This window comes from Chiloscyllium plagiosum, unplaced genomic scaffold (genome assembly GCF_037043375.1).
Source record: "Chiloscyllium plagiosum isolate Xiang-an unplaced genomic scaffold, Cpla_swu_hap1 HiC_scaffold_38, whole genome shotgun sequence".
NCBI classification, from domain to species: domain Eukaryota; kingdom Metazoa; phylum Chordata; class Chondrichthyes; order Orectolobiformes; family Hemiscylliidae; genus Chiloscyllium; species Chiloscyllium plagiosum.
This window is the reverse complement of record NW_028270176.1, coordinates 64878694-64899128: the sequence shown is the minus strand read 5'-3', so window position 1 is coordinate 64899128 and position 20435 is coordinate 64878694. Positions and strand designations below refer to the sequence as shown.

Here is a 20435-nt window from a genome sequence, read left to right as displayed (position 1 = left end):
CCGTCACCCTGACACCCTCACTCTAACTCATCACCATCACCCTCACCATCTCAGATTCTCTCCATCACTGTCACCCTGACTCCCTCACATTCATTCCATCACTGTCACACTTACCCCCTCACACTCACTACATCACTGTCACACTGACCCCCGCACACTCAATCCACCACTGTCGCCCTGACCACTTCACACTCACTCCATCTCCATCACACTGACCCCCTCACACACACTCAATCACCGTCACCGTGACCCCTTACATTCACTCCATCACCGTCATCCTGATCTTCTCACACTCTTTTCATCACCCTCATCCTGATCCCCTCACACCTCACACTCACTCCATCACCATCACAGTGACCCTCTCACACTCACTCCATCACCGTCATCCTGATATTCTTACACTCACTTCATCACCATCACCCTGACAACCTCACACTCAATCCATCACCATCACTCTGACCAACTCACACTCACTCCACCACCGTCACGCTGAACCCCTCACACTCACTCCATCACCGTCACTGTGACCCCCTCACACTCACTCCATGATCGTCACCCTGACACCCTCACACTCATACCATCACAGTCACACTGACCCTTTCACACTCACTTCATCACCGTCACCATGACCCCCTCACACTCACTGTATCACAGTCACCCTGACCATCTTATACTCACTTCATCACCCTCATCCTGACCCCCTCACACTCACTCCATCACCGTCACAGTGACCCTCTCACATTCACTCCAGCGGCATCACACTGAACACCTCACACTCACTCCATCACCGTCAGACTAAGCCCCTCACATTCACTCCACAACCGTCAGCCGGTCAACCCCACACTCACACCTTCACTGTCACACTGACCCCTTCACACTTACTCCATCACCTTAACCCTTACCGCCAGACACTCATTCCATCTTCGTCACCCTGACACGCTCACACTCACTCCATCACCGTCACCCTGACACCCTCAGTCTCACTCATCACCGTCACCCTCACCATCTCAGACTCTCTCCATCACTGTCACCCTGACCCCCTCACACTCACTCCATCACTATCACACTGACCCCTCACACTCACTCCATCACCGTCACCGTGACCCCCTCATATTCACTCCATCACCGTCATCCTGATCTTCTCATACTCACTCCATCACCGTCACGCTGAACCCCTCACACACATTCCATCAACGTCACCCTGACCCATACACACTCACTCCATCACCATCATCCTGATCTTCTCACACTCAATCCATCACTGTCACCCTGACCAACTCACACTCACTCCATCACCGTCACCCTGGCCCCTCACACTCACTCCATTATCGTCACACTGATCGCCCAGACTCGCTCCATCACTGTCACCATGAACCCCTCACACTCACTCCAACACAGTCATACCGACCCCTTCACACTCACTCCATTACCGTCACAGTGACCTTCTCACACTCACTCCAGCAGCATCACACTGACCCCCTCATACTCACTCCATCACCGTCAGACTAATCCCCTCACACTCACTCCACAACCGTCAACCGGTCAACTTCACACTCACTCATTCACTGTCACACTGACCCCTTCACACTCACTCCATCACCTTCACCCTTACCGCCACACACTCATTCCATCATCGTCACCCTGACCAACTCACACTCACTCCATCACCGTCACGCTTATCCCCTCACACTCACTTCATCACCGTCACCCTGACCTACAAACACTCACTTCATCACCCTCATCCTGACCCCCTCACACTCACTCCATCACCGTCACAGTGACAGTTTCACGCTCACTCCAGCAGCATCACACTGACCCCCTCACATTCACTCCATCACCGTCATCCTGATCTTCTCACACTCAATCTATCACCGTCACCCTGACCAACTCACACTCAATCCATCTCCATCACACTGACCCCCTCACACACACTCCATCACCGTCACCATGATCCCCTCACACTCACTCCATCACTGTCACCCTGAATCCCCTCACACTCACTCCATCACTGTCACACTGACAATCTCACACTCACTTTATCACCGTCACACTGACCCCCTCACACTCACTCCATCATCATCACACTGACCCCCTCACACTCACTCCATTACCATCACACTGAACCCCTCACACTCACACTATCACAGTCACACTGACCCCCTCACACTCACTCCATCACCGTCACCCTGACCCACTAACACTCACTCCATCAGCGTCACATTGTCCCAGTCACACTCACTCCATCACCGTCACGCTGACCCCCTCACACTCACTCCATCACAGTCACCCTGACCCACTCACACTCACTCCATCACCGTCACCATGATCAACTCACACTCACTCCATCACAGTCACCCTGACCCCCTTATACTCACTCCATCACTGTCACCCTGACACCCCACACTCGCTCCATCACCGTCACCATGAACTCCTCACACTCACTCCATCACAGTCATACTGACCCATTCACACTCACTCCATCACCGTCACAGTAACCTCTCACACACACTCCAGCAGCATCACACTGACCCCCTCCCACTCACTCCATCACCGTCAGACGAATCCCCTCACACTCACTCCACAACCGTCAACCGGTCAACCTCACACTCACTTATTCACTGTCACACTGACCCCTTCACACTCACTCCATCACCTTCACCCTTACCGCCACACACCCATTCCATCATCGTCACCCTGACCAACTCACACTCACTCCATCACCGTCACGCTTATCCCCTCACACTCACTTCATTACCGTCACCCTGACCTACAAACACTCACTCCATCACCATCATCCTGACCTTCTCACACTCACTCCATCACAGTCATACTGACCCCTTCACACTCACTCCATCACCGTCACAGTGACAGTTTCACGCTCACTCCAGCAGCATCACACTGACCCCCTCACATTCACTCCATCACCGTCATCCTGATCTTCTCACACTCAATCTATCACCGTCACCCTGACCAACTCACACTCAATCCATCTCCATCACACTGACCCCCTCACACACACTCCATCACCGTCACCATGTTCCCCTCACATTCACTCCATCACCGTCATCCTGATTTTCTCACACTCACTCCATCACCGTCACTGTGACAGTTTCACGCTCACTCCAGCAGCATCACACTGACCCCCTCACATTCACTCCATCACCATCATCCTGATCTTCTCACACTCAATTTATCACCGTCACCCTGACCAACTCACACTCAATCCATTTCCATCACACTGACCCCCTCACACACACTCCATCACCGTCACCATGATCCCCTCACATTCACTCCATCACCGTCATCCTGATTTTCTCACACTCACTCCATCACCGTCACCCTGGTAACCTCACACTCAATCCATCACCGTCAGCCTGACCAACACACACTCACTCTATCACCGTCACGCTGAACCCCTCACACTCAATCCATCATCGTCACCCTGACACCCTCACACTCATTCCGTCACATTCACACCGACCCCTTCACACTCACTTCATTACAGTCACCATGAACCCCTCACACTCCCTCCATCACTGACACACTGATCCTCTCACACTCACTCTATGACTGTCACACTGACCCTCTTACATTCACTCAATCACCATCACCCTGACCCCCTCACACTCTCTCCATCACCGTCACCCTAACCACCTCACACTCACTCCATCAGAGTCACAGTGACACCTTCATACTCACTCCATCACCGTCATCCTGATCTTCTCACACTCAATCTATCACCGTCACCCTGACCCACACACACTCACTCCAACACCATCACTCTGACCCCTCACACACACTCCATCATTGTCAATGTGATCCCCTCACACTCACTCCATCACCATCACACTGACGCCTTCACACTCACTCCATCACCATCACCCTGAATCCCTCACACTCACTCCATCACAGTCAAACCGACCCCTTCGCACTCACTACATCACCGTCACACTCATCCCCTCCCACTCACTCCATCCCCATCAGACTGACCCCCTCGCACTCAGTCCATCACCGTCACACCGACCCCCTCACTCTCACTCCATCACAGTCACCCTGATCCCCTAACACTCACTCCATCACCGTCACCCTGACCTTCTCACACTCACTCCATCAACATCACACTCATATCCCCACACCCACTCCATCGCCACTGCCCTGACCCCCTCACACTCTTTCCATCACAGTCACCCTGACCTTCTCCCTCTCACTCCATCACTGTCACCCTGAATCCCCTCACACTCAGTTCATCACTGTCACACTGACAATCTCACACTCACTCTATCACCGTCACACTGATCCCCTCACACTCACTCCATCACCATCACCCTGACCCCCTCATACTCACTCCATCAGTGTCATACTGACAATCTCACACTCACTCTATTACCGACACACTCATCCCCTGACACTCACTCCATCCCCCTCACCCGGACCTCCTCACCCTCACTCCATCACCGTCACACTCATCTCCCCACACCGACTCCATCCCCACTGCCCTGACCACCTCACACTCATTCCATCACAGTCACACTGACCCCCCTCACACTCACTCCATCACTGTCACACTGACCATCTCACACTCACTCCATCACAGTTACCCTGACGTCCCCACACTCACTCCATCACTGACACCCTGACCCCCTCACACTCACTCCATCACTGTCACACTGACAATCTCACATTCATTCTATCACCGTCACACTGATCCCCTCACACTCAGTCCATCACTGTCACCCTGACCCCCTCACACTCACTCCATCACCATTACTCTTACAATCCCACACTCACTCCATCACCGTCACACTGATCCCCTCACACTCACTCCTTCCCCGTCATGCTGACCCCCTCACACTCACTCCATCACCGTCACCCTGACCCACTCACATTCACTCGATCACCGTCACCATGACCCCTTTACACTCACTCCATCACCGTCACTCTGACCGCCTTATACACACTCCATCACCGTCGCCCTGACCCCCCTCACTCACTGCATCACCGTCACCATGAACACCTCACACTCACTCCATCACAGTCATACTGACCCCTTCACACTCACTCCATCACTGTCACAGTGACCCTCTCACACTCACTCCAGCAGCGTTACACTGACCCCCTCACACTCACTCCATCACCATCAGACTAATACCCTCACATTCACTCCACAACCGTCAACTGGTCAACCTCACACTCTCTCCTTCACTGTCACACTGACCCCTTCACACTCACACCATCACCTTCACCCTTACCACCACACACTCATTCCATCATCATCACCCTGACACCCTCACTCTCACTCCATCACTGTCACACTGATCCTTCACACTCACTCCATCACTGTCACACTGACCCTGCACACTCAATCCGCCACTGTCACCCTGACCCTCTGACACTCACTCCATCATCGTCACCGTGACCCCCTCACACTCACTCCATGATCATAACACTGACACCCGCACACTCAATCCACCACTGTCACACTGACCCCCTCACACTCACTCCATCACTGTCACACTGACCATCTCACACTCACTCCATCACAGTTACCCTGACGTCCCCACACTCACTCCATCACTGTCACCCTGACCCCCTCACACTCACTCCATCACTGTCACACTGACAATCTCACATTCATTCTATCACCGTCACACTGATCCCCTCACACTCAGTCCATCACTGTCACCCTGACCCCCTCACACTCACTCCATCACCATTACTCTGACAATCCCACACTCACTCCATCACCGTCACACTGATCCCCTCACATTCACTCCATCACCGTCACCCTGACCCACTCACATTCACTCCATCACCGTCACCATGACCCCTTTACACTCACTCCATCACCGACACCCTGACCGCCTTATACACACTCCATCACCGTCGCCCTGACCCCCCTCACTCACTCCATCACCGTCACCATGAACACCTCACACTCACTCCATCACAGTCATACTGACCCCTTCACACTCACTCCATCACTGTCACAGTGACCCTCTCACACTCACTCCAGCAGCATTACACTGACCCCCTCACACTCACTCCATCACCATCAGACTAATCCCCTCACCTTCACTCCACAACCGTCAACTGGTCAACCTCACACTCACTCCTTCACTGTCACACTGACCCCTTCACACTCACACCATCACCTTCACCCTTACCACCACACACTCATTCCATCATCATCACCCTGACACCCTCACTCTCACTCCATCACTGTCACACTGATCCTTCACACTCACTCCATCACTGTCACACTGACCCTGCACACTCAATCCGCCACTGTCACCCTGACCCTCTGACACTCACTCCATCACCGTCACCGTGACCCCCTCACACTCACTCCATGATCATAACACTGACACCCGCACACTCAATCCACCACTGTCACACTGACCCCCTCACACTCACTCCATCACTGTCACACTGAACATCTCACACTCACTCCATCACTGTTACCCTGACGTCCCCACACTCACTCCATCACTGACACCATGTCCCCCTCACACTCACTCCATCACTGTCACACTGACAATCTCACATTCATTCTATCACCGTCACACTGATCCCCTCACACTCAGTCCATCACTGTCACCCTGACCCCCTCACACTCACTCCATCACCATTACTCTGACAATCCCACACTCACTCCATCACCGTCACACTGATCCCCTCACATTCACTCCATCACCGTCACCCTGACCCACTCACATTCACTCCATCACCGTCACCATGACCCCTTTACACTCACTCCGTCACTGTCACCCTGACCGCCTTATACACACTCCATCACCGTCGCCCTGACCCCCCTCACTCACTCCATCACCGTCACCATGAACACCTCACACTCACTCCATCACAGTCATACTGACCCCTTCACACTCACTCCATCACTGTCACAGTGACCCTCTCACACTCACTCCAGCAGCATTACACTGACCCCCTCACACTCACTCCATCACCATCAGACTAATCCCCTCACATTCACTCCACAACCGTCAACTGGTCAACCTCACACTCACTCCTTCACTGTAACACTGACCCCTTCACACTCACACCATCACCTTCACCCTTACCACCACACACTCATTCCATCATCATCACCCTGACACCCTCACTCTCACTCCATCACTGTCACACTGATTCTTCACACTCACTCCATCACTGTCACACTGACCCCGCACACTCAATCCACCACTGTCACGCTGACCACCTCACACTCACTCCATCTCCGTCACACTGACGCTCACACTCTCTCCATCACCGTCACCCTGACCGCCTTATCCTCACTCCATCACCGAGACCGTGAACCTCCACACTCGCTCCATCACTGTCACACTGACCCCTCACACTCACCCCATCACTGTCACACTGACCCCCTCACACACACTTCATCACCGTCACCTGACCGCCTTATACTCACTCCATTACTATCACCGTGACCGCCTCACATTCACTCCATCACTGTCACACTGACCCCTCACACGCACTCGATCATTGTCACACTGACCCCCACACACTCAATCCACCACTGTCACCCTGACCCTCTCACACTCACTCCATCATAGTCACTGTGACCCCCTCAAACTCTCTCCATGATCGTCACCCTTACACTCATTCCATCAATGTCACCATGACCCCCTCACATTCATTCCATCACTGTCACACTTACCCCCCGCACCACTGTCAACCTGACCATCACCATGAACCCCTCACACTCACTCCATCACCGTCACAGTGACCCTCTCACACTCACTCCAGCAGCATTACACTGACCCCCTCACACACACTCCATCACCGTCAGACTAATCCCCTCACACTCACTCCACAACCGTCAACCGGTCAACATCACTCTCACTCCTTCACTGTCACATTGATCCCTTCACACTCACTCCATCACCTTCACCCTTACCACCACACAGTTATTCCATCATCATCACCCTGATACCCTCACTCTCACTAATCACCGTCACCCTCACCATCTCAGACTCTCTCCATCACTGTCACCCTGACCCCCTCACACTCACTCCATCGCTGTGACACTGACCCCTCACACTCACTCCATCACCGTCACACTGACCACCGCACACTCAATCCACCACTGTCACCCTGACCCTCTCACACTCACCCCATCACTTTCACACTGACCTCTCACACTCACTCCAACACTTTCACACTGACCCTTCACGCTCACTCCATCACTGCCACACTGACCTCTCACACTCACTGCATCACAGTCACACTGACCCCCGCACACTCAATCCACCACTGTCACCCTGACCCCCTCACACTCACTCCTTCACTGTCATCCTGACCCCCTCAGACTCAGTCCATTACCGTCACCCTGACCCCTTCACACTCTCTCCATCATCATCACACTGACCCCCAGACACTCACTCCATCACCGTCATCCTGACCCCCTCACACTCACTCCATTACTGTCACACTGACTCCTACACATTCACCCAATCACCCTCACCCTGACACCCTCACACTCACTCCATCCCTGTCATTCTGACCTCCTCACACTCACTCCATCACAGTCACCCTGACCCCCTCATACTCACTCCATCACCGTCACCCTGAGCCCCTCACACTCACTCCATCACCATCACTCTGATCCACTCACACTCACAACTTCACCGTCACACTGACCCCCGCACACACACTCCATCATCCTGACCCTCACACTCACTGCATCGCCGTCACCCTGACCCCCTCACAGTCACTCCTTCACCTTCACCATGACACGTTCGCACTCACTCCATCTCCGTCACACTGACTCCATTAAACTCACTCCATCAGCGTCACACTGACCCCCTCAGATGCACTACATCACTGTCACATTGCCCCCCTCACATTCACTCCATCACCCACACCCTGAACCCCTCACACTCACTTCATCCCCCTCACCCTGACCCACTCACACTCACTCCATCACCATCACCCTGACAACCTCACACTCACTGCATCACCGTCAACCTGAACCCCTCACACTCACGTGATTACAGTCACACTGAACCCCTCACACTCACTCGGTCGCCGTCACCCTGATTCCCTCACACTCACTCCATCACCGTGGCACTGACCCCCTCACACTCATTCCATCGCATTCACCCTGATCCCCTCACAGTCACTCCATTATCGTCACACTTATATCCTCACACTCACAGCATCTCAGTCACCCTGACCATGTCACACTCAATTCATCACCATCACACTGACCCACAATCACTCACTCCATCACAGTCACCCTGACCCCCTCACACTCACTCCATCACGGTTACCCTAACCCCCTCACACTCACTCGATCTCCATCTCACTTAACCCCTTACACTCACTCCATCACCCTAACCCTGACCCCCTCACACTCACTACATCACCGTCACCCTGAACCCCTCTCAATCACTCCATCCCCATCACACTGACCTCCTCAAAATCACTCCATCACCGTAAAACCCACCCCCTCACATTCACTCCATCACCCTCACACTGACATCCTCACACTCACTCCATCAATGTTACACTGACCCGCGCACACTCACTCCATCACCGTCACCCTGACCCCCTCACACCCACTCCATCACTGTCACCCAGACCCCGACACACTCACTTCTTCTCTGAAACTTTGACCCCTCACACTCACTCCTTCACCTTCACCCTGACACCTTCGCACTCACTCCATCTCCGTCTCACTGGCTCCTTTAAACTCACTCAATCAGCGTCACCCTGACAACCTCACACTCACTCCATCGCCGTCACCCTGACAACCTCACACTCACTCCATCACCGTCACACTGACTCCCACACACTCACTCAATCAGCCTCACCCTGACACCCTCACACTCATTCCATCACTGTGAAACTGACCCCCTCACGCTCACTCCATCACCGTCACCCTGACTCCGACACCCTCACTCCTTCACCTTCACCCTGACACCTTCACACTCATTCTATCTCCGTCTCACTGACTCCATTAAACTCACTCCATCAGCGTCACACTGACACCCTCACACTCACTCCATCACCCTCACACTGACCCCCTCAGATGCACTATATCACTGTCACACTGACCCCCACACACTCACTCCATCACCCTCACCCTGACAACCTCATACTCACTGCATCACTGTCAACCTGTCCGCCTCACACTCGCTCCATCACCGTCAACGTGACCCCCTCACACTCACTCCATCACCGTCTCTCTGACCCCCTCACACTCACGTGATTACAGTCACACTGAACCCCTCACACTAACTTGGTCGCCGTCACCCTGAATCCCTCACTCACTTCATCACCGTCTCCCTGACAACCTCACACTCAATCGGTCACCATCACCCTGATTCCCTCACACTCACTCTATCACATTCACCCTGATCCCCTCACAGTCACTCCATTATCGCCACATTTATCGCGTCACATTCACATAATCACCATCACCCTGTCCGCCTCACACTCGATCCATCACCGTCACCATGACCCTCTCACACTCATTACATCACCTTCATCTTGACCCCCTGACACTCACTCCATCACCGTCACCCTAACCCACTCACCCTCACTCCATCACCGTCACCCTGACCCCCTCACACTACCCCATCACCATCACACTGACCCCCTCACACACACTCCTTCACAGTCACCCTGATCCCCTCACACTCACTCCATCACCGTCACACTCATCCCCTCACGCTCACTCCATCGCTATCACCCTGACCTCCTCACCCTCACTCCATCACCGTCACACTCATCTCCCCACACTCACTCCATCCCCACCATCCTGACCCCCCACACCCATTCCATCATAGTCACCCTGATCTTCTCACACTCACTGCATCACCATCACCCTGACTCCCACTCACTCACTCCATCACCATCACACTGACAATCCCACACTCACCATCACCGTCACCCTGACCACCTCACACTCACTCCATCACCGTCATCTTGACCCCCTCACAATCACTCAGTCAACGTCACCCTGACCCTCTCACACTCATTCTGTCTCCATCTCACTGAACCCCTCACACTCACTCCATCACCGTGACCCTGACCCCGACGCACTCACTCATTCACCTTCACCCCGACACCTTCACACTCACTCCATCTCAGTCACACCGATTCCATTAAACCCACTCCATCAGCGTCATACTGACACCTTCACACTCACTCCATCACCCTCACTCTTACCCCCTCACACACACTCCATCACCCTCACCCTGACAACCTCACACTCACTCCATCACCGTGACACTGACCCCCTCACACTCACTCCATCACATTCACCCTGATCCCCTCACAGTCACTCCATTACCATCGCACTTATCCCCTCACACTCACATCATCACGGTCATCCTTACCCTCTCACACTCACTCTATCTCCATCTCACTGAACCCCTCACACTCACTCCGTCACCCTCACCCTGACCCCTTTACACTCACTCCATCCCCGTCACACTGACCCCCACACACTCACTCCATCAACGTCTCCCTGACCCCCTCACACTCACGTGATTACAGTCACACTGAACCCCTCACACTCACTCGGTCGCCGTCATCCTTAATCCCTCACTCACTCCATCATTGTCACCCTGACCCCCTCACACACACACCATCTCCGTCACCCTGAACACCTCACACTCACTCCATCACAGTCACCCTGACCGCCCCATACTCACTCCATCACCATCAGCGAAACACCCTCACACTCACTCCATCACCATCACCTTGACCCCCTCACACTCACTCCATCACTGTAACTGTGAACCCCTCACACTTACTCCTTCACCGTCACACTGATCCCCTCACACTCACTCCTTTAACGTCACTCTGACCCGCTCTCACTCACTTCATCACTGTCAAACTGACCCCCTCACACTCGCTCCATCAACGTCACCCTGACAACCTCACACTCACTCCATCACCCTCACCCTAACTCAATCACACTCACTCTATCACCGTCATACTGATCCACTCACACTCGCTCCAGCACCGTCACACTGACTCCCTCACCATCACTCCATCATTGTCACACTCATCCCCTCACACTCACTCCATCACTCACCCAGACCGTCTCAATCTCACTCCATCACCGTCACCCTGATACCCACCACACTCGCTCCATCACAGTCACCATGAACCTCTCAGTCTCACTCCATCACCGTCACCGTTAACCTCTCACACTCATCCCGTCTCCGTCACCATGACCTGTCACACTCACTCCATCACAGTCACCCTGACCGCCCCATACTTACTCCATCACCATCAGCCAAACACCCTCACATTCACTCCATCACCATCACCTTGACCCCCTCACACTCACTCCATCACTGTAACTGTGAACCCCTCACACTCACTCCTTCATCATCACACTGATACCCTCACATCCACTTCATCACAGTCAACCTGACCTCCTCACACTCGCTCCATCACCATCGCCATGAACCCCTCACACTCACACCATCACCGTGAACCTGACCACCGCACACTCTCGTGATCACAGTCACACTGACACTTTCACAGTTGCCCCATCACCGTCACAGTTATGCCCTCACACTCAATACATCACGGTCACACTGACACCCTCACACCCATTCTATCTCTGTCACCCTGACCCCCTCACACTCCCTCCATCACCGTCACACTGACCCCCTCACTCTCACTCCATCACCGTCACCCTGACCCTCTCAGACTCACTCCATCACCGTCACCCAGATCCCCTCACACTCGCTTCATCACCATCATCCTGACCCCCTCACACACGCTCCAGCAACGTCACCCTGACAACCTCACACTCACTCCATCACCCTCACCCTGACTCAATCACACTCACTCTATCACCGTCATACTGATCCACTCACACTCGCTCCAGCACCGTCACACTGACTCCCTCACCATCACTCCATCATTGTCACACCCATCCCCTCACACTCACTCCATCACTGTCACCCAGACCGCCTCACTCTCACTCCATCACCGTCACCCTGATACCCACCACACTCACTCCATCACCACCCCCTGACCCCTTTACATCACTCCATCACTCTGACACTGATCCTCTCATACTCACTCCATCAATATCACCCTGACCCCCTCACACACACTCCATCTCCGTCATCCTGAACACCTCACACTCACTCCATCACCGTCACACTGATCCCCTCACACTCGCTCCATCACCGTCACCATGAACCCCTCACTCTCACTCCATCACCGTCACCGTTAACCTCTCACACTCATCCCGTCACCGTCACCATGAACATGTCACACTCACTCCATCACCGTCACACTGACAATCTCGCACTCACTCCATCACCGTCACACTGACAATCTTACACTCACTCCATCTCCATCACACTGACCCCCTCACACTCACTCCATCACCGTCACACTGATCCCCTCACACTCACTCCATCACTGTCACCCTGATTCCCTCACACTCACTCCATCACCGTCACACTCATCTGCTCGCACTCACTCCATCACTGTAACCCTGACCTCCTCACCCTCACTCCATCACCGTCACACTCATCCCTCAAACTCACTCCATCACTGTCCCCCTGACACCCGCACACTCACTCCAACACCATCACACTGATCTGCTCTCATTCACTCCATCAACATCACACTGATCCCATCACCCTCACTCCATCACCATCACACTCATCCCCTCACACTCACTCCATTTCCGTCACCCTGACCTCCTCACCCTCACTCCATCACCGTCACACTCATCCCCTCACACTCACTCCATCACTGTCATCCTGATCCCCTCACACTCACTCCATCACCGTCACACTCATCTGCTCACACTCACTCCATCACTGTAACCCTGACCACCTCACCCTCACTCCATCACCGTCACACTCATCCCTCACACTCACTCCATCACTGTCCCCCTGACTCCCGCACACTCACTCCAACACCATCACACTGATCCGCTCTCACTCACTCCATCAACATCACACTGATCCCATCACCCCCACTCCATCACCGTCACACTCATCCCCTCACACTCACTCCATTTCCGTCACCCTGACACCCTCAGACTCACTCCATCATCGTCACCTGACATCCCCTCGCACCCACTCCATCACCACCCCCCTGACCGCCTCACACTCACTCCATCACTCTAACACTGATCCCCTGACACTCACTCCATCACTGTCACCGTGATCCCCTCACTCTCACTCCAACACCATTGAACTGACCCCCTCACACTCACTCCATCACCGTCACCCTTCACCTCTCACAATCATCCCGTCACCATCACCATGACCCCGTCACACTCACTGAATCAACGTCACCTTGACCGCCTCATACACACTCCATCACTGTCACTGCGACTCCCTCACACACACTCCATCTCCGTCACCCTGAGCACCTCATACTCGCTCCATCACCATCACCCTGACCCCTTCACACTCACCCCATCACCGTCACCTTGACCCCCCTGACGCTCACGCGATCAGAGTCACACTTACCCCCTCACATACACTCTATCACTGTCACCCTGACCCTCTCAGACTCACTCCATCACTGTCACCCTGACACCCTCACACTCACTCCATCACCGTCACACTGACCCCTCACACTCACTCCATCACTGTCACACTGAGCCCATCATACTCACTACTTCACCGTCACCCTGATCCCCTCAGCCTCACTTTCTCACCGTCACTCTGAAACCCTCACACTCACGCCATTACAATCACACTGATCCGTTCACACTCACTCCATCACTGTCACAGTGATCCCATCACACGCATTCCGTCACTGTCACCCTGACCCCACACACTCACTCCAACACCATCACACTGATCCACTTACAATCACTCCATCATTGTCACACTCATCCACTCACACTCACCCTATCACTGTCACCCAGACCGCCACACTCTCACTCCATCACCGTCAGCCTGATACCCACCACACTCACTGCAACACCACCCCTGACCCCCTCACACTCACTCCATCACTCTGATACTGCTCTCCTCACACTCACTCCGTCAATATCACCCTGACCCCCTCACACACACTCCATCTCCGTCACCCTGAACACCTCACACTCACTCCATCACCGTCACACTGACCCCCACACACTCGCTCCATCACCGTCATCATGAACCCCTCACTCTCACTCCATCACCGTCACCGTTGACCTCTCACATTCATCCCGTCACCGTCACCATGAACATGTCACACTCACTCCATCACAGTCACCCTGACCGCCCCATACTCACTCCATCACCATCACCTTGACCCGCTCACACTCGCTCCATCACCGTCACTGTGAACCCCTCACACTTACTCCTTCACCGTCACACTGATACCCTCACACCCACTTCATCACAGTCACAGTGACCCCATCACACTCATCTCCCCACACTCACTCCATCCCCACCGCCCTGCCCCCTCACACTCATTCCATCGCAGACACCCTGACCTCCTCACACTCACTCCATCACCGTCACCCTGACCCTCTCACACTCACTCCATCACCATCACCCTGACCCCCTCACACTGACTCCATCACCGTCACCCTGACCACCTCACACTCATTCATTCACGGTCACATTGGCCGCCTCACAGTCGCTCCATCACTGTGACACTGTCCCCTCACACTCAATCCATCACCGTCACCTTGACCCCCTCACACTCACTCTATCACTGTGACACTGACTCCTCACACTCACTCCATCACCGTCACCCTGACCTCCTCACACACACTCCTTCACCGTCACTCTGACCTCCTCACACACACTCCTTCACCGTCACCCAGACCGCCTTATACTCACTCGATCACAGTCACCCTGACCCCCCACACTCACTACATCACCATCACCCTGACCCCCTCACACTCACTCCATCATCCTCACCCTGCCCCCTCACACTCACACTGTCACCGTCACTCTGATCTCCTCACCCTCACTCCATCACCATCACACTCATTTCCCCACACTCACTCCATCGCCACCGTCCTGACCCCCTCACACTCATTCCATCGCAGACACCCTGACCTCCTCACACTCACTCCATCATCCTTATCCTGACCCCCTCACACTCCCTCCATCACAATCACACTGACAATCCCACACTCACTCCATCACCGTCACACTGTTCTCCTCACACTCACTCCATCACCGTCACCCTGACCCTCTCACACTCACTCCATCACTGTCACCCTGACCCCTTCACACTCACTCCATCACCAACACCCTGACCCCCTCACGCTCACTATGTCACACAATGCCTTGCACGACCTACATCGTCACGCTCACCCCACACACTCCACAACCATCAGACACACAGCCCCAGACCAGCCTCACCGTCACGCTCACCCTCAAACACTCCGCCACCATCACACACACTGCCCCACACCAATCTCACCGTCACGCTCATCCCACACTTTCCACCACCATCACACACATTGCCCCACACCACCCCCACCGCCACGCTCACCCCCACACACTCCACCACCAACACACACACTGCCCCACACCACCCTCACCGTCACGCTCATACCACACTCCCCACCACCATCACACACACTGCCCCACAGCACACCCACCGTCACACACACCCCCACACACTCCACCATCGTCAGACACACTGCCCCACATCACCCCCACCGTCACACTCACCCCCACACACTCCACCACCCTCACACTCACTGCTCCAAAAAACCCTCACCGTCACGCTCACCCTTACATTCTCCACCACCATCACACACACTGCCCCACACCACCCTCACCATCACGCTCACCCCCTCACACTCCACCACCCTCACACACACTGCACCACATGACCACCACCATTACGCTCACACCCACACACTCCACCACCATCACATACACAGCCCCACATCACCCCCACCATCACGCTCGCCCCCACACACTCCACCACACTCACACACACTGCCCCACACCACCCCCAATGTCACGCTCATCCCCACACATTCCACCACCCTAACACACACCGCCCCACACAATCCCCACCATCACGCTCACCCCCACACACTGCATCACACCACCCTCACCTTCTTGCTCACCCCCACATAATCCACCATTCTCCCACACACTCACCTACCATCACGTTCACTCTCCTGCACAGTTGCCCAGCATCACACTCACTCCCCCACACATTCCCCCACCATCACGCTCATTCCCTAGCACACTCCCCCAGCATCACACTCTCATGTCCACGCAGTCTCCCACCATCACACCCCTCACACACCTTAAACTGAGCTCCTGCCTGTGAACAACGACCCAGTTAATCCCCTCCAAATGGCCTTTAACCCCATCCCTATTCTATTCCCTGAGTAATAGACAGTATGTCCCACACAATGTGTTCTGTTTGTGATATCCTGTTGTCCCAGTCTCAGCCACAGCCTACGGTGCCACTCTACCTATTACCCCCTAGTAACGGCTCATGTTCTCACACCCACTATGTCCCCGAGCAATGGCATTTGGCCCAAGCTCCATACGGTTGCCCTGGCAATGGCCTGACATTTCGTCCCAATATCTGTTCCCTAATATCGGCCTGCAGATCTACAACCCTCTTCTGTTCCCCCAGCACCGAAGGATTCGAGGAAGACAGTAACATTGGGAAGTTATGATCGCAAGATGGAGAGAGAGTGAATGAGATTGGGGAAGGCAAGGACAGTGGAATTGTGTGTGTGTAAATGGGAAAAGGAGAGAGAAATAGCAGTGCAGTGTGAGAGTGGGAGGGATATATGGAGGGAAAGGGACAAAGGGAGCAAGGTGAATTCTGCTGAGAGCCAAGTTGTAGTGGGAGACCCAGAAGGGAAAGTAAGGACAGAGGGAGTTAATCCCAGCTCCTGAGCTCAGGGCGCGGTGCCCTCCCCTTCCCTGAGGACCAGGACTTGGGGCTGAGTCTGTCTCTCTCCAGCTCAGCTTCTCCAACACAAAGACACACAACAACATCACTCACTCTGCTGCTCGGCACGCTTTAATCAACATTTTTATTGTTTACAAATGGAAGTGATGGATACAGTCAGTGGGATGGTGCCTTTTCTCACTGGCCCCTGAGTTGTGAGAAACATTGAAATGTTTCCCTGTCCCCCCCTATGGGATATGGATGGACAAACCAACGCTGCCCTCAGTCTGTTACCATAGCGACAGGCTGCTCCATCGCTGAAACACTGAACTGAAATGAGAAAATCCCGGATGGATTGATTAATGCGGGAATTTGATGGATGGATGGATTTGGGTGAAGGGATATTTCAGCACATTCTTCAGCTGCTGCCTGAACTTAGTCTGGGTCACGGCATAAATCGCGGTGTTTGTGCAGCAACTGAGGAGCTGCAGCATGAAGCCCAATTCCAGCACAAACCAATGGAGATACACAGACCGATACCCAATAGCCCACATCCGTAACCTTATAGAATACAGCATGAACGTTGACCATAACAGGATGAAATTGGCCGAGATCACAAACAGTAAAATGATGGATTTTTTTCGGTTTCTCATTTCAGTGTCAGACTGAGCGTCCCCATTGGTGTGAGCGCGGAGTCTCCTGCGGGCTCTGCTGGTCACTAAAATGTGTCTGACAGTGAGAACATTGAGCAGCAGAATCAGGAGAAATGGGACACATGGCGTTAGAATGTGGTGGAGGAACTCGATTATGACCCAGACATTGGAGAATTGAACAGCGCCTGTTACAGAACAAAACCAGGGCTGGTTCCACAGCGAATACTGAGCCGTGAGCATAAAATACCAGGAAATGTTCTTTAAACAGCTCAGCACAGTCACTGCTCCCAGAACCACAGCCGCCGTTTTCTCACTGCAATATTTACTTTTCAGCTTCTGGCAACAAATGGCCACAAACCGATCAAAGGTGAAAGTGACGGTGAACCAGACAGAGCAGTCAGTGGCTGCATAAAGCAGGACAGCGTGGATATTACACACTGGGACGGAGTCCCTCAGGAAATAAAACTGTTCATCATAAACAATGGGAATGTGTCTCAGGATCAGGTCGAGGATAATGACCAGGAGATCCGCCGCTGACATGGCCCCCAGGTAACGTTTGACACATGGAGACAATCCACAATCTTTATAAAGCAGGACGTAGATGGTCACTACGTTAACTGTGAGGAAGGAAAACAAACCCATTATCCATCAGCCTGGAGGCAAAGAGACCCGTTTGATCGGGGACCCAGTGAGATTTTCAAATGTGTCCCTGTATTTAGGGATTTATTAAAATAATTGGAGATGGAATAACAAATGGGAAGGTTGGAATTACTGACAAAATTTTGACATAAACCACAAGAAACCATCTCTCCCCAAACACACAGAGACACATCCATAAGTACAGATGGTTTCTAGAACAGTCCCACACACTCGATCACTCGAGAGCAGACACAGGTCACTCCTTCCTATTTCCTAATACGGAGGGTGGAAACGTTGCTGTCCCGAAGGATTCTGTACCAGTTGCCTGAACACAAACCGAGATTGGGAATTTCTGTATTTTGGTCTATATTGTGGTCGATCCTGTGTCGGGAAGAAATGTAAACGCAGGGAAAACGTATTCACCCCTTTAACTGCCTGAGGGGCCTCCGGAACAGTGTCTTCTTCTCCCTGGAACGGGATCTCTTCCCTCGGGATCTTATCGTTTGTTCAATTCACTGACGTCCGGCCGTTCACAAACAATGTCAGGGACAGAACGTTCCGGGGAATGTCAGTTATAGAATATCAGGGACAGAACGTTCCGGGGAATGTCAGTTATAGATGTCAGGGGCAGAACGTTCCGGGGAATGTCAGTTATAGAATGTCGGGGACAGAACGTTCCGGGGAATGGCAGTTATAGAATGTCGGGGACAGAACGTTCCAGGGAATGGCAGTTATAGAATGTCGGGGACAGAACGTTCCGGGGAATGGCAGTTATAGAATGTCGGGGATAGAACGTTGCGGGGAATGTCAGTTATAGAATATCGGGGACAGAACGTTCCGGGGAATGTCTGTTATAGAATGTCGGGGACAGAACTTTCCGGGCAATGGCAGTTATAGAATGTTGGAGACAGAACGTTCCGGGGAATGGCAGTTTTAAAATGTCGGTGACAGAACGTTCCGGGGAATGTCAGTTATAGAATGTCGGGGACAGAACGTTCCGGGGAACTCTTTGACCTGTCCATGACATTCCCTCCCACCCACCCCACCCTCCTCTTTGACCTATCACCTCTCCCCATCTCTCTCTCCCGATTACATTCCCAGTTCCCTTTCCCGTAGCCCCAGTTCCTGCCCAGCCCACTCCCATTTATCACTCAGCTCCCCAGCCCACAAGCCTCATTCATGATGAAGGGATTATGCCTGAAACGTTCATTCCCCTGCTCCTTGGATGCTGCCTGACCCGCTGTGCTTTTCCAGCACCGCCCTCCCAGTCAGGAAACAGTCTGTTACTGTCATACTCACAGG

The 20435-nt window shown here is 53.5% G+C and overlaps 1 long non-coding RNA gene across 1 annotated transcript in view; it reads left to right on the top strand.

The window, feature by feature from the left end:
- The window catches only part of LOC148139553 (uncharacterized), a 91608-nt gene extending 72680 nt beyond the window's left edge, over nt 1-18928 (top strand). Inside the window, exon 5 of the long non-coding RNA XR_015753647.1 lies at nt 18828-18928. This is a non-coding gene — a long non-coding RNA (uncharacterized LOC148139553). The remainder of the gene's footprint in view (nt 1-18827) is intronic.
- Nucleotides 18929-20435: the final 1507 nt, after the last annotated feature.